Source organism: Hemitrygon akajei, chromosome 28, assembly GCF_048418815.1.
Source record: "Hemitrygon akajei chromosome 28, sHemAka1.3, whole genome shotgun sequence".
Classification (NCBI taxonomy): domain Eukaryota; kingdom Metazoa; phylum Chordata; class Chondrichthyes; order Myliobatiformes; family Dasyatidae; genus Hemitrygon; species Hemitrygon akajei.
In genome coordinates, this window is record NC_133151.1 from 45,519,308 (window position 1) to 45,532,733 (window position 13,426).

General features: G+C 66.0%; 1 long non-coding RNA gene across 1 annotated transcript; it reads right to left on the reverse strand.

The window, feature by feature from the left end:
* Positions 1-10,433: 10,433 nt before the first annotated feature.
* Positions 10,434-12,386, reverse strand: LOC140717877 (uncharacterized). The gene is made up of 2 exons (XR_012096630.1): positions 10,821-12,386; positions 10,434-10,732 (listed from the first exon to the last, which is right to left on the reverse strand). It is a non-coding gene; the product is annotated as an uncharacterized lncRNA (long non-coding RNA).
* Between the last annotated feature and the right edge of the window lie 1,040 nt (positions 12,387-13,426).

The following is a 13,426-nucleotide window of genomic DNA, read 5'->3' on the forward strand; positions in this document are numbered from 1 at the left end:
GTCACCACTGACCGGCCCACCCGGGGACACGGGGTCACACCGGCCCACCCGGGGACACGGGGTCACCACTGACCGACCCACCCGGGGACACGGGGTCACACTGACCGACCCACCCGGGGACACGGGGTCACCACACCGACCCACCCGGGGACACGGGGTCACCACTGACCGACCCACCCGGGGACACGGGGTCACCACACCGACCCACCCGGGGACACGGGGTCACCACTGACCGGCCCACCCGGGGACACGGGGTCACCACACCGGCCCACCCGGGGACACGGGGGTCACCACTGACCGGCCCACACGGGGACACGGGGTCACCACACCGACCCACCCGGGGACACGGGGTCACCACACCGACCCACCCGGGGACACGGGGTCACCACACCGGCCCACCCGGGGACACGGGGTCACCACTGACCGACCCACCCGGGGACACGGGGTCACCACTGACCGGCCCACCCGGGGACACGGGGTCACCACTGACCGGCCCACCCGGGGACACGGGGTCACCACTGACCGGCCCACCCGGGGACACGGGGTCACCACACCGGCCCACCCGGGGACACGGGGTCACCACTGACCGACACGGGGACACCACTGACCGGCCCACCCTGGGGACACGGGGTCACCACTGACCGGCCCACCCGGGGACACCACACCGACCCACCCGGGGACACCACACCGACCCACCCGGGGACACGGGGTCACCACTGACCGACCCACCCGGGGACACGGGGTCACCACTGACCGGCCCACCCGGGGACACGGGGTCACCACTGACCGGCCACCCGGGGACACGGGGTCACCACACCGGCCCACCCGGGGACACGGGGTCACCACTGACCGGCCCACACGGGGACACGGGGTCACCACACCGACCCACCCGGGGACACGGGGTCACCACACCGACCCACCCGGGGACACGGGGTCACCACCACCGACCACCCGGGGACACGGGGTCACCACACCGGCCCACCCGGGACACGGGGTCACCACTGACCGACCCACCCGGGGACACGGGGTCACCACTGACCGGCCCACCCGGGGGACACGGGGTCACCACTGACCGGCCCACCCGGGGACACGGGGTCACCACTGACCGGCCCACCCGGGGACACGGGGTCACCACACCGGCCCACCGGGGACACGGGGTCACCACTGACCGACACGGGGACACCACTGACCGGCCCACCCGGGGACACGGGGTCACCACACCGGCCCACCCGGGGACACGGGGTCACCACTGACCGACCCACCCGGGGACACGGGGTCACCACTGACCGACCCACCCGGGGACACGGGGTCACACCGGCCCACCCGGGGACACGGGGTCACCACTGACCGACCCACCCGGGGACACGGGGTCACACCGGCCCACCCGGGGACACGGGGTCACCAGACCGGCCCACCCGGGGACACGGGGTCACCACTGACCGACACGGGGACACGGGGTCACCACTGACCGACCCACCCGGGGACACCACACCGGCCCACCCGGGGTCACCACTGACCGACCCACCCGGGGACACGGGGTCACACCGGCCCACCCGGGGACACATCGGCCCACCCGGGGACACGGGGTCACCACACCGGCCCACCCGGGGACACGGGGTCACCACTGACCGACCCACCCGGGGACACGGGGTCACCACTGACCGACACGGGGACACGGGGTCACCACTGACCGACCCACCCGGGGACACCACACCGGCCCACCCGGGGTCACCACTGACCGACCCACCCGGGGACACGGGGTCACCACTGACCGGCCCACCCGGGGACACGGGGTCACCACTGACCGACACGGGGACACCACTGACCGGCCCACCCGGGGACACGGGGTCACCACACCGACCCACCCGAGGACACGGGGTCACCACTGACCGACCCACCCGGGGACACGGGGTCACCACACCGGCCCACCCGGGGACACGGGGTCACCACTGACCGGGCCCACCCGGGGACACGGGGTCACCACTGACCGACCCACCCGGGGACACGGGGTCACCACACCGACCCACCCGGGGACACGGGGTCACCACTGACCGACCCACCCGGGGACACGGGGTCACCACACCGGCCCCACCCGGGGGCACGGGGTCACCACTGACCGACCCACCCGGGGACACGGGGTCACCACTGACCGACCCACCCGGGGACACGGGGTCACACCGGCCCACCCGGGGACACGGGGTCACCACTGACCGACCCACCCGGGGACACGGGGTCACCACTGACCGACCCACCCGGGGACACGGGGTCACACCGGCCCACCCGGGGACACGGGGTCACCACTGACCGACCCACCCGGGGACACGGGGTCACCACTGACCGACCCCACCCGGGGACACGGGGTCACACCGGGCCCACCCGGGGACACGGGGTCACCACTGACCGACCCACCCGGGGACACGGGGTCACACACCGGCCCACCCGGGGACACATCGGCCCACCCGGGGACACGGGGTCACCACACCGGCCCACCCGGGGACACGGGGTCACCACTGACCGACCCACCCGGGGACACGGGGTCACCACACCAGCCCACCCGGGGACACGGGGTCACCACTGACCGGCCCACCCGGGGATACGGGGTCACCACCACCGACCCACTCGGGGACACGGGGTCACCACACCGGCCCACCCGGGGACACGGGGTCACCACTGACCGACCCAGGGCACTATGGCCAGCTCCTGTGAAGCCTGAGTGAGTCCGATGTCCCTTGATGTGACTGGCCACATCTCATTTGGCACCCAGTGCTCCAAGACCACGGAACTATTGCCCAGGTGTACCCTCTGTAGCAGCCTGAACCCCACCCCCTGCATTTAAGAGTTGTAATTCTGCAAAGTCTGATAAAGAAGCCCAATTAAACTACCACCATCCAGGAGTCTGTTCACTGCACACGAGGGTGGGGTAGTCCTGTTGCCCACACTCACACGGACTCAGTGTGTGGGTCAGGGGGGAGATTTACTGGGGTGAGATGTCGGAGACAAAAATGGGACCAGGATAGTGGGTCGACACCAAATTCCAGGGGAAGGCTCACAGTCCCAAAGTGATGAGGTTGATCAACACTGGGGTACGGGTACCGGTGGAGACGGGTCCATCACTGTATAACACCGGGGTACGGTACCGGTGGGGACGGGTCCGTCACTGTGTGACACCGGGGTACGGTACCGGTGGGGACGGGTCCGTCGCTGTGTGACACCGGGGTACGGTACCGGTGGGGACGGGTCTGTCACTGTGTAACACCGGGGTACGGTACCGGTGGGGACGGGTCCGTCGCTGTGTGACACCGGGGTACGGTACCGGTGGGGACGGGTCCGTCACTGTGTGACACCGGGGTACGGTACCGGTGGGGACGGGTCCGTCGCTGTGTGACACCGGGGTACGGTACCGGTGGGGACGGGTCCGTCACTGTGTGACACCGGGGTACGGTACCGGTGGGGGACGGGTCCGTCGCTGTGTGACACCGGGGTACGGTACCGGCGGGGGACGGGGTCCATCGCTGTGTAACACCGGGGTACGGTACCGGCGGGGACGGGTCCGTCGCTGTGTGACACCGGGGTACAGTACCGGGGGGGGGACGGGTCCGTCACTGTGTAACACCGGGGTACGGTACCGGCGGGGGATGGGTCCGTCACTGTGTGACACCGTGGTACGGTACCGGTGGGGACGGGTCCGTCGCTGTGTGACACCGGGGTACGGTACCGGTGGGGACGGGTCTGTCACTGTATAACACCGGGGTACGGTACCGGTGGGGACGGGTCCGACACTGTGTGACACCGGGGTACGGTACCGGTGGGGACGGGTCCGACACTGTGTGACACCGGGGTACGGTACCGGTGGGGACAGGTCTGTCACTGTGTAACACCGGGGTACGGTACCGGTGGGGACGGGTCTGTCATTGTATAACACCGGGGTACGGTACCGGTGGGGACGGGTCTGTCACGGTGTCACACCGGGGTACGGTACCGGTGGGGACGGGTCTGTCACTGTGTAACACCGGGGTACGGTACCGGCGGGGACGGGTCCATCGCTGTGTAACACCGGGGTACGGTACCGGCGGGGACGGGTCCGTCGCTGTGTGACACCGGGGTACAGTACCGGGGGGGGACGGGTCCGTCACTGTGTAACACCGGGGTACGGTACCGGCGGGGATGGGTCCGTCACTGTGTGACACCGGGGTACGGTACCGGTGGGGACGGGTCCGTCGCTGTGTGACACCGGGGTACGGTACCGGTGGGGACGGGTCTGTCACTGTATAACACCGGGGTACGGTACCGGTGGGGACGGGTCCGACACTGTGTGACACCGGGGTACGGTACCGGTGGGGACAGGTCTGTCACTGTGTAACACCGGGGTACGGTACCGGTGGGGACGGGTCTGTCATTGTATAACACCGGGGTACGGTACCGGTGGGGACGGGTCTGTCACGGTGTCACACCGGGGTACGGTACCGGTGGGGACGGGTCTGTCACTGTGTAACACCGGGGTACGGTACCGGCGGGGACGGGTCCATCGCTGTGTAACACCGGGGTACGGTACCGGCGGGGACGGGTCCGTCGCTGTGTGACACCGGGGTACAGTACCGGGGGGGGACGGGTCCGTCACTGTGTAACACCGGGGTACGGTACCGGCGGGGACGGGTCCGTCACTGTGTGACACCGGGGTACGGTACCGGTGGGGACGGGTCCGTCGCTGTGTGACACCGGGGTACGGTACCGGTGGGGATGGGTCTGTCACTGTATAACACCGGGGTACGGTACCGGTGGGGATGGGTCCGTCACTGTGTGACACCGGGGTACGGTACCGGTGGGGACGGGTCCGTCGCTGTGTAACACCGGGGTACGGTACCGGTGGGGATGGGTCAGTCGCTGTGTGACACCGGGGTACGGTACCGGCGGGGACGGGTCCGTCACTGTGTGACACCGGGGTACGGTACCGGCGGGGGACGGGTCCGTCACTGTGTGACACCGGGGTACGGTACCGGCGGGGACGGGTCCGTCACTGTGTGACACCGGGGTACGGTACCCGGCGGGGACGGGTCCGTCGCTGTGTGACACCGGGGTATGGTACCGGCGGGGACGGGTCCGTCGCTGTGTGACACCGGGGAACGGTACCGGCGGGGACGGGTCCGTCGCTGTGTGACACCGGGGAACGGTACCGGTGGGGACGGGTCCGTCACTGTGTGACACCGGGGTACGGTACCGGTGGGGACGGGTCCGTCGCTGTGTAACACCGGGGTACGGTACCGGTGGGGATGGGTCAGTCGCTGTGTGACACCGGGGTACGGTACCGGCGGGGACGGGTCCGTCACTGTGTGACACCGGGGTACGGTACCGGCGGGGACGGGTCCGTCACTGTGTGACACCGGTGTATGGTACCGGCGGGGACGGGTCCGTCGCTGTGTGACACCGGGGTACGGTACCGGCGGGGATGGGTCGCTGTATGACACCGGGGTACGGTACCGGTGTGGACGGGTCCGTCGCTGTGTGACACCGGGGAACGGTACCGGCGGGGACGGGTCCGTCGCTGTGTGACACCGGGGTACGGTACCGGTGGGGACGGGTCCGTCACTGTATAACACCGGGGTACGGTACCGGTGGGGATGGGTCTGTCACTGTGTAACACCGGGGTACGGTACCGGTGGGGATGGGTCTATCACTGTGACACCGGGGTACGGTACCGGAGGGGACGGGTCCGTCACTGTATAACACCGGGGTACGGTACCGGCGGGGACGGGTCCGTCCCTGTGTGACACCGGGGTACGGTACCGGGGGGGACGGGTCGGTCGCTGTGTAACACCGGGGTACGGTACCGGCGGGGACGGGTCCGTCCCTGTGTGACACCGGGGTATGGTACCGATGGGGACGGGTTGGGCGCTGTGTGACACCGGGGTACGGTACCGGTGGGGACGGGTCCGTCGCTGTGTGACACCGGGGAACGGTACCGGCGGGGACGGGTCCGTCGCTGTGTGACACCGGGGTACGGTACCGGTGGGGACGGGTCCGTCACTGTATAACACCGGGGTACGGTACCGGTGGGGATGGGTCTGTCACTGTGTAACACCGGGGTACGGTACCGGTGGGGATGGGTCTATCACTGTGACACCGGGGTACGGTACCGGAGGGGACGGGTCCGTCACTGTATAACACCGGGGTACGGTACCGGCGGGGACGGGTCCGTCCCTGTGTGACACCGGGGTATGGTACCGATGGGGACGGGTTGGGCGCTGTGTGACACCGGGGTACGGTACCGGTGGGGACGGGTCCGTCGCTGTGTAACACCGGGGTACGGTACCGGTGGGGACGGGTCTGTCGCTGTGTAACACCGGGGTACGGTACCGGCGGGGACGGGTCCGTCCCTGTGTGACACCGGGGTACGGTACCGGGGGGGACGGGTCGGTCGCTGTGTAACACCGGGGTACGGTACCGGCGGGGACGGGTCCGTCCCTGTGTGACACCGGGGTATGGTACCGATGGGGACGGGTTTGGGCGCTGTGTGACACCGGGGTACGGTACCGGTGGGGACGGGTCCGTCGCTGTGTAACACCGGGGTACGGTACCGGTGGGGACGGGTCTGTCGCTGTGTAACACCGGGGTACGGTACCGGAGGGGACGGGTCCGTCGCTGTGTGACACTGGGGTACGGTACCCGGCGGGGACGGGTCCGTCGCTGTGTGACACCGGGGTACGGTACCGATGGGGACGGGTCCGTCACTGTGTGACACCGGGGTACGGTACCGGCGGGGACGGGTCCGTCACTGTGTGACACCGGGGTAAGGTACCGGTGGGGACGGGTCCGTTGCTGTGTGACACCGGGGTACGGTACCGGTGGGGACGGGTCCGTCACTATATAACACTGGGGTACGGTACCGGCGGGGGACGGGTCCGTCACTGTATAACACCGGGGTACGGTACCGGCGGGGACGGGTCTGTCACTGTGTGACACCAGGGTACGGTACCGTTGGGGACAGGTCCGTCACTGTGTGATACCGGAGTACGGTAACCGGTGGGGACGGGTCCGTCGCTGTGTCACACCGGGGTACGGTACCGGTGAGGACGGGTCCGTCACTGTGTGACACCGGGGGTACGGTACCGGTGGGGACTGGTCTGTCACTGTGTGACACCGGGGTACGGTACCGTTGGGGACAGGTCCGTCACTGTGTGATACCGGAGTACGGTACCGGTGGGGACGGGTCCGTCGCTGTGTCACACCGGGGTACGGTACCGGTGAGGACGGGTCCGTCACTGTGTGACACCGGGGTACGGTACCGGTGAGGACGGGTCCGTCACGGTGTCACACCGGGGTACGGTACCGGTGGGGACGGGTCCGTCACTGTGTAACACCGGGGTACGGTACCGGTGGGGACGGGTCCGTCACTGTGTAACACCGGGGTACGGTACCGGTGGGGACGGGTCCGTCACTGTGTAACACCGGGGTACGGTACCGGTGGGGACTGGTCTGTCGCTGTGTGACACCGGGGTACGGTACCGGCGGGGACGGGTCCGTCACTGTGTAACACCGGGGTACGGTACCGACGGGGACGGGTCCGTCACTGTGTGACACCGGGGTACGGTACCAGTGGGGACGGGTCCGTCGCTGTGTGACACCGGGGTACGGTACCGGCGGGGGACGGGTCCGTCACTGTGTAACACCGGGGTACGGTACCGGTGGGTTGGGTCCGTCACTGTGTAACACCGGGGTACGGTACCGGCGGGGACGGGTCCGTCACTGTGTAACACCGGGGTACGCTACCGACGGGGACGGGTCCGTCACTGTGTGACACCGGGGTACGGTACCGGTGGGGACGGGTCCGTCACTGTGTGACACCGGGGTACGGTACCGGTGGGGACGGGTCCGTCTCTGTGTGACACCGGGGTACGGTACCGGTGGGGACGGGTCCGTCGCTGTGTGACACCGGGGTACGGTACCGGTGGGGACGGATCTGTCGCTGTGTGACACCGGGGGGGACGGGTCCGTCGCTGTGTGACACCGGGGTACGGTACCGGTGGGGACGGGTCCGTCTCTGTGTGACACCGGGGTACGGTACCGGCGGGGACGGGTCCGTCACTGTGTAACACCGGGGTACGGTACCGGTGGGGACGGGTCCGTCACTGTGTAACACTGGGGTACGGTACCGGTGGGGACTGGTCTGTCGCTGTGTGACACCGGGGTACGGTACCGGCGGGGACGGGTCCGTCACTGTGTAACACCGGGGTACGGTACCGACGGGGACGGGTCCGTCACTGTGTGACACCGGGGTACGGTACCGGTGGGTCGGGTCTGTCACTGTGTGACACCGGGGTACGGTACCGGTGGGGACGGGTCTGTCACTGTGTGACACCGGGGTACGGTACCGGTGGGGACGGGTCCGTCACTGTATAACACCGGGGTACGGTACCGGTGGGGACGAATCTGTCACTGTGTGACACCGGGGTACGGTACCGGTGGGGACGGGTCCGTCACTGTATGACACCGGGGTACGGTACCGGCGGGGACGGGTCCGTCACTGTATAACACCGGGGTACGGTACCGGCGGGGACGGGTCCGTCACTGTGTGACACCGGGGTACGGTACCGGTGGGGACGGGTCTGTCCCTGTGTGACACCGGGGTACGGTACCGATGGGGACGGGTCCGTCACTGTGTAACACCGGGGTACGGTACTGGTGGGGACGGGTCCGTCACTGTGTGACACCGGGGTACGGTACCGGTGGGGACGGGTCCGTCACTGTGTAACACCGGGGTACGGTACCGGCGGGGACGGGTCCGTCGCTGTGTGACACCGGGGTACGGTACCGGTGGGGACGGGTCCGTCACTGTGTGACACCGGGGTACGGTACCGGTGGGGACGGGTCCGTCGCTGTGTGACACCGGGGTACGGTACCGGTGGGGATGGGTCCGTCACTGTGTGACACCGGGGTACGGTACCGGTGGGGACGGGTCCGTCGCTGTGTGACACCGGGGTACGGTACCGGCGGGGACGGGTCCGTCGCTGTGTGACACCGGGGTACGGTACCGGTGGGGACGGGTCCGTCACTGTGTGACACCGGGGTACGGTACCGGCGGGGACGGGTCCGTCGCTGTGTGACACCGGGTTACGGTACCGGTGGGGACGGGTCTGTCACTGTGTAACACCGGGGTACGGTACCGGGGGGGACGGGTCGGTCGCTGTGTGACACTGGGGTACGGTACCGGTGGGGACGGGTCTGTCACTGTGTAACACCGGGGTACGGTACCGGTGGGGACGGGTCCGTCGCTGTGTGACACCGGGGTACGGTACCGGTGTGGACGGGTCTGTCACTGTATAACACCGGGGTACGGTACCGGTGGGGACGGGTTGGGCGCTGTGTGACACCGGGGTACGGTACCGGTGGGGACGGGTCCGTCGCTGTGTGACACCGGGGTACGGTACCGGAGGGGACGGGTCCGTTGCTGTGTAACACCAGGGTACGGGGTACGGTACCGGGGGGGGACGGGTCCGTCACTGTGTGACACCGGGGTACGGTACCGGCGGGGACGGGTCTGTCACTGTATAACACCGGGGTACGGTACCGGCGGGGGACGGGTCCGTCACTGTGTGACACCGGGGTACGGTACCGGTGGGGACGGGTCTGTCGCTGTGTAACACCGGGGTACGGTACCGGCGGGGGACGGGTCCGTCGCTGTGTGACACCGGGGTACGGTACCGGTGGGGGACGGGTCCGTCACTGTGTAACACCGGGGTACGGTACCGGTGGGGACGGGTCCGTCACTGTGTGACACCGGGGTACGGTACCGGTGGGGACGGGTCCGTCGCTGTGTGACACCGGGGTACGGTACCGGAGGGGACGGGTCCGTCACTGTATAACACCGGGGTACGGTACCGGTGGGGACGGGTCCGTCGCTGTGTGACACCGGGGTACGCTACCGATGGGGACGGGTCCGTCACTGTGTGACACTGGGGTACGGTACCGGTGGGGACGGGTCAGTCGCTGTGTAACACCGGGGTACGGTACTGGTGGGGACGGGTCCGTCACTGTGTGACACCGGGGTACTGTACCGGTGGGGATGGGTCTGTCGAGGCTCCTGTCAACGTGTCAGGGAGCTGTGGACACGGACCCATAGACCACACTGTGCACCAGGAGGGGCAGGAGGTTACCGGGAGGTGTGGGAATTGCGCCGAGGGCACGTCGAGGTGTTCATGATGCTACGGGAGCTTGGGGCGCTGGAGTTGAGAGTTCAGTTCCTGTGTCCTCTGACAGGAACTTGTACGCTCCAGTCTCCTCCCGCATCGGAAAGGGGTACCGTTTGCTCGGCCATTGTCGATGGTCCCGTGGGTGGCAGATCGAAGGGCTGGGTCCAGGCCACATCGCTGAATGAACAGGGCAGGCAGGCGCGAGTCCGATTGTACACTCCCCACACAAAAGGCAACGTGAGGCAGACGTTCAGTGTTTTGAAAGTTTATTGCACTCAAGAGGAGCGAGGTGTGGGGGTCCCCAGCCTGTGAGGGGGCAGGACCTCGCTGTGGCAGAGTTGGGGGGGGGAGGAGCTCGTCAGAAAGTGAGGGGCGTCTCTTCGATTGCACTGGTGGAGGTCGTCTGGGAAGGGGAGTGACATCAGGAGATGGGGAACGTGGTGTTGGAGACCGGAGGGTGTGGGGGAGGGGGGGGGAAGGAGCAGGGGAGGGGTGGGAGCCAGATCAGGTGACCTAACGCAGCTTCCCGCCTCCTGCCTGGACCCCCCCTACCTCGCCAGCCCAGCCGTGCCAACCCCCCACCCTCGGAGATCCTGGGCTGGGATGTCACTTGCCTGGGGAGGGGGCAGCAGGTGCCTCGCCAGCCCAGCCGTTGGGAGTGAGGTGCCCGGCCAGCGCTCCGGACTCGGCGTGACGTGGCAAGAAGGGACGGGATTTGAGTGAACAGGTCAGCACCTGGATTCTCCCCGCCCTCCAGGACCTCAACCCCCACCCCCCCCACCCCCGCAAGGCACCACCAATTCCAGAAGCTCGCCCCCTCGAAACTACCGTCCTCCCCGCCCCTCCGGCCATCTCCCGAACAGCCCATTTCTTCACCAAGCTCCTGGGAGCCACCCGCCCCTGCACTGCATCTGCAGTTGGAACGAACACGGTCCAACACCTCTCTCGCTCCCCTCGTCTGGGGCAGGGGCTGGGGCAGGATGGGAGAGATGTTCACAGCTCACTGAGGAAGGGTGGACCCCTTTCCCTGTCCCATCTCCCCACCCGGGGGAAACTGATTGCCTCCCCACCTTCCCCCTTATCGAGGGCAGAACCATCCCGCCATGCTCCCCGCGCCGCTCGTCCCCATGTCCCACCCACTCCCCCGTGAAGGGTCCGGCTGGAGGGAGGGGCAGAGGCAGGGTTGTCCGCCTCGCCGCGGGAAGGGACAGGCCGGGGCGCGTGAGCTGTCCTTGGCAATGACCCTGACCAACACTGCCCAAGCAGAAGGTCCAATGTCCTTTACATCCACGTGGGGTGATAGAGGGAGGGTGCAGGCTCGGAAAACACGGGGAAGAGGGAGTGAACACGGTGTTAACATTCTGCATGAGGCGTTCTACTAGATAAATGTTTCAAATTACTGTTTTAGAAGATTCAAAATACATTTTCTCTCCTCCAGGAGGGGAGAGTGTCGTCTAGACATTTAACAAAGATTGCCAACGTATCTGGTGCTGAGCTCTGGAGCTCGCCAGCCGCTGTCACTGGACTGGGGAGACGGGGTGGTGGAGGCAGGGTCGGGGAGGGTGGGGCACCTTTGCCTATCTGGTCACCCTGGCACTCTGTAACTAGTCGGGACAGTGGACACTCTGCCCGTTGTGAAGATCGTCTAGGTCCTCCAAAGCCTTCATCTTCCTCAGCTGCAGGTCGTCCAGCCTCCGCCAGAGCTCCTCCCGCTCCCGTTCTTTCTTGATCTCCCTGCAAGAACAAGGCAGCTACTTCAGGGCTCTGAGCGATCGGGCAAGGGGGCAGGCTGCACGGGACCCACTGGCCGAGGTATGTTCGCAGGCGGCCGCTTCTCCAAGCAGAGTTCTGTGGGACGCAAAAGATCCTGCAGATGCCGAGAATTTGGGGCGACTCGTGAAAACACTGGAGGAACTCAGCCAGTCAGGGGGGCATCGATGCGAAGGATTAAACAGTCGATGATATACACGTGCCTGAGATGTTGGCACAGTATTGTGTAATTTTATGTATCGCGCTGTACTGCTGTCGTATAAAAAACAAATTTCATGACGTGCGTGAGTGATGATAAACCTGATTCTGATCTGGGTCTCTATTGTGGACTGAGAGTGGGAAGGGGGGCAGGGAGAGGGGAATCATGGTTGGGAAAAGGGGAAGGGAGAGGGGAGGGAGCGGGAAGCACCAGAGAGACATTCTGTAATGATCAATAAACCAATTGTTTGGAATCAAATGACCTTGCCTGGTGTCTCAGGGCTGGGTGTGTCTGTACCCACCCCTGACACTCCTTCTCTGCCCCCTGTCCCACACCCCTCCCGCGGCGCTCCACCCTCACCATTCCCAACATCCTTTGCTCCCACCAGATTTACAAACTCGCTCTCCGCTCCACGTTGACAAACACAGTCCTGTGCGAAAGTCATATGGAAACGTATCTGAGCAGGGAGTTCAGCATCTATGCAAAGGAACAGGCCATCGACATTTCAGTCTGAGACCTAACATCAGGACTGGAATGGAAGGGGAAGATGGGGGGGGGAGGGGAAAGAGGGGTAGCTGGAAGGTGATGGGTGAAGCCAGGTGGGTGGGGAAGGGCAAAGGGCCGGAGAGGAAGGAATCTGATAGGACTGGAGAGAGCGTGGACTATGGGAGAAAGCGGAGGAGGAGGGGACCCGGAGGAGGTGATAGGCAGGTGAGAAGAGGTAAGAGGCCAGAGTGGAGAACAGAGGAGGAAAACTGGGATGGGAAAAAAAGAGAAAGAAAATGAGCGGACGAAATCAATGCCCAAGCCATCAGCATGGAGTATATCACACAAACTGTCAGTAGTCAAAGTGGTTTGTGCAGGGAGATCTAGTCTCACAAACCTAACTGAGTGACTTTGAGAAGATGGAGGGAAATGGACTACAGGTCGAGGCCCTTCCTCGGGGAGTTTGGCGGACTCGGTTGCCCGAGAGACACGAGAGTCAGCAGATGCTGCAGTCTGGAGCTGGAGGACCTCAGCGGGTCAGGCAGCATCTGTGGAGGGGAATGGATGGTCGAGACGCTTCATCGGGACAGTGCAGCCAGTTTGTCAGATACTGGTATCCACTGCGTGTTGGCAAACTCAGTCCAAATGGGCTAGGAGACCAGAGAACAGTATATCACAGGAAACGTCCCTCCAGCCCACAATGCCCCTCCACAGAAAATCCTACAGACAGTAACGGATACGGCCCAGTCCATCACGGGTAAAGCCCTCCCCACCACTGAGAACATCC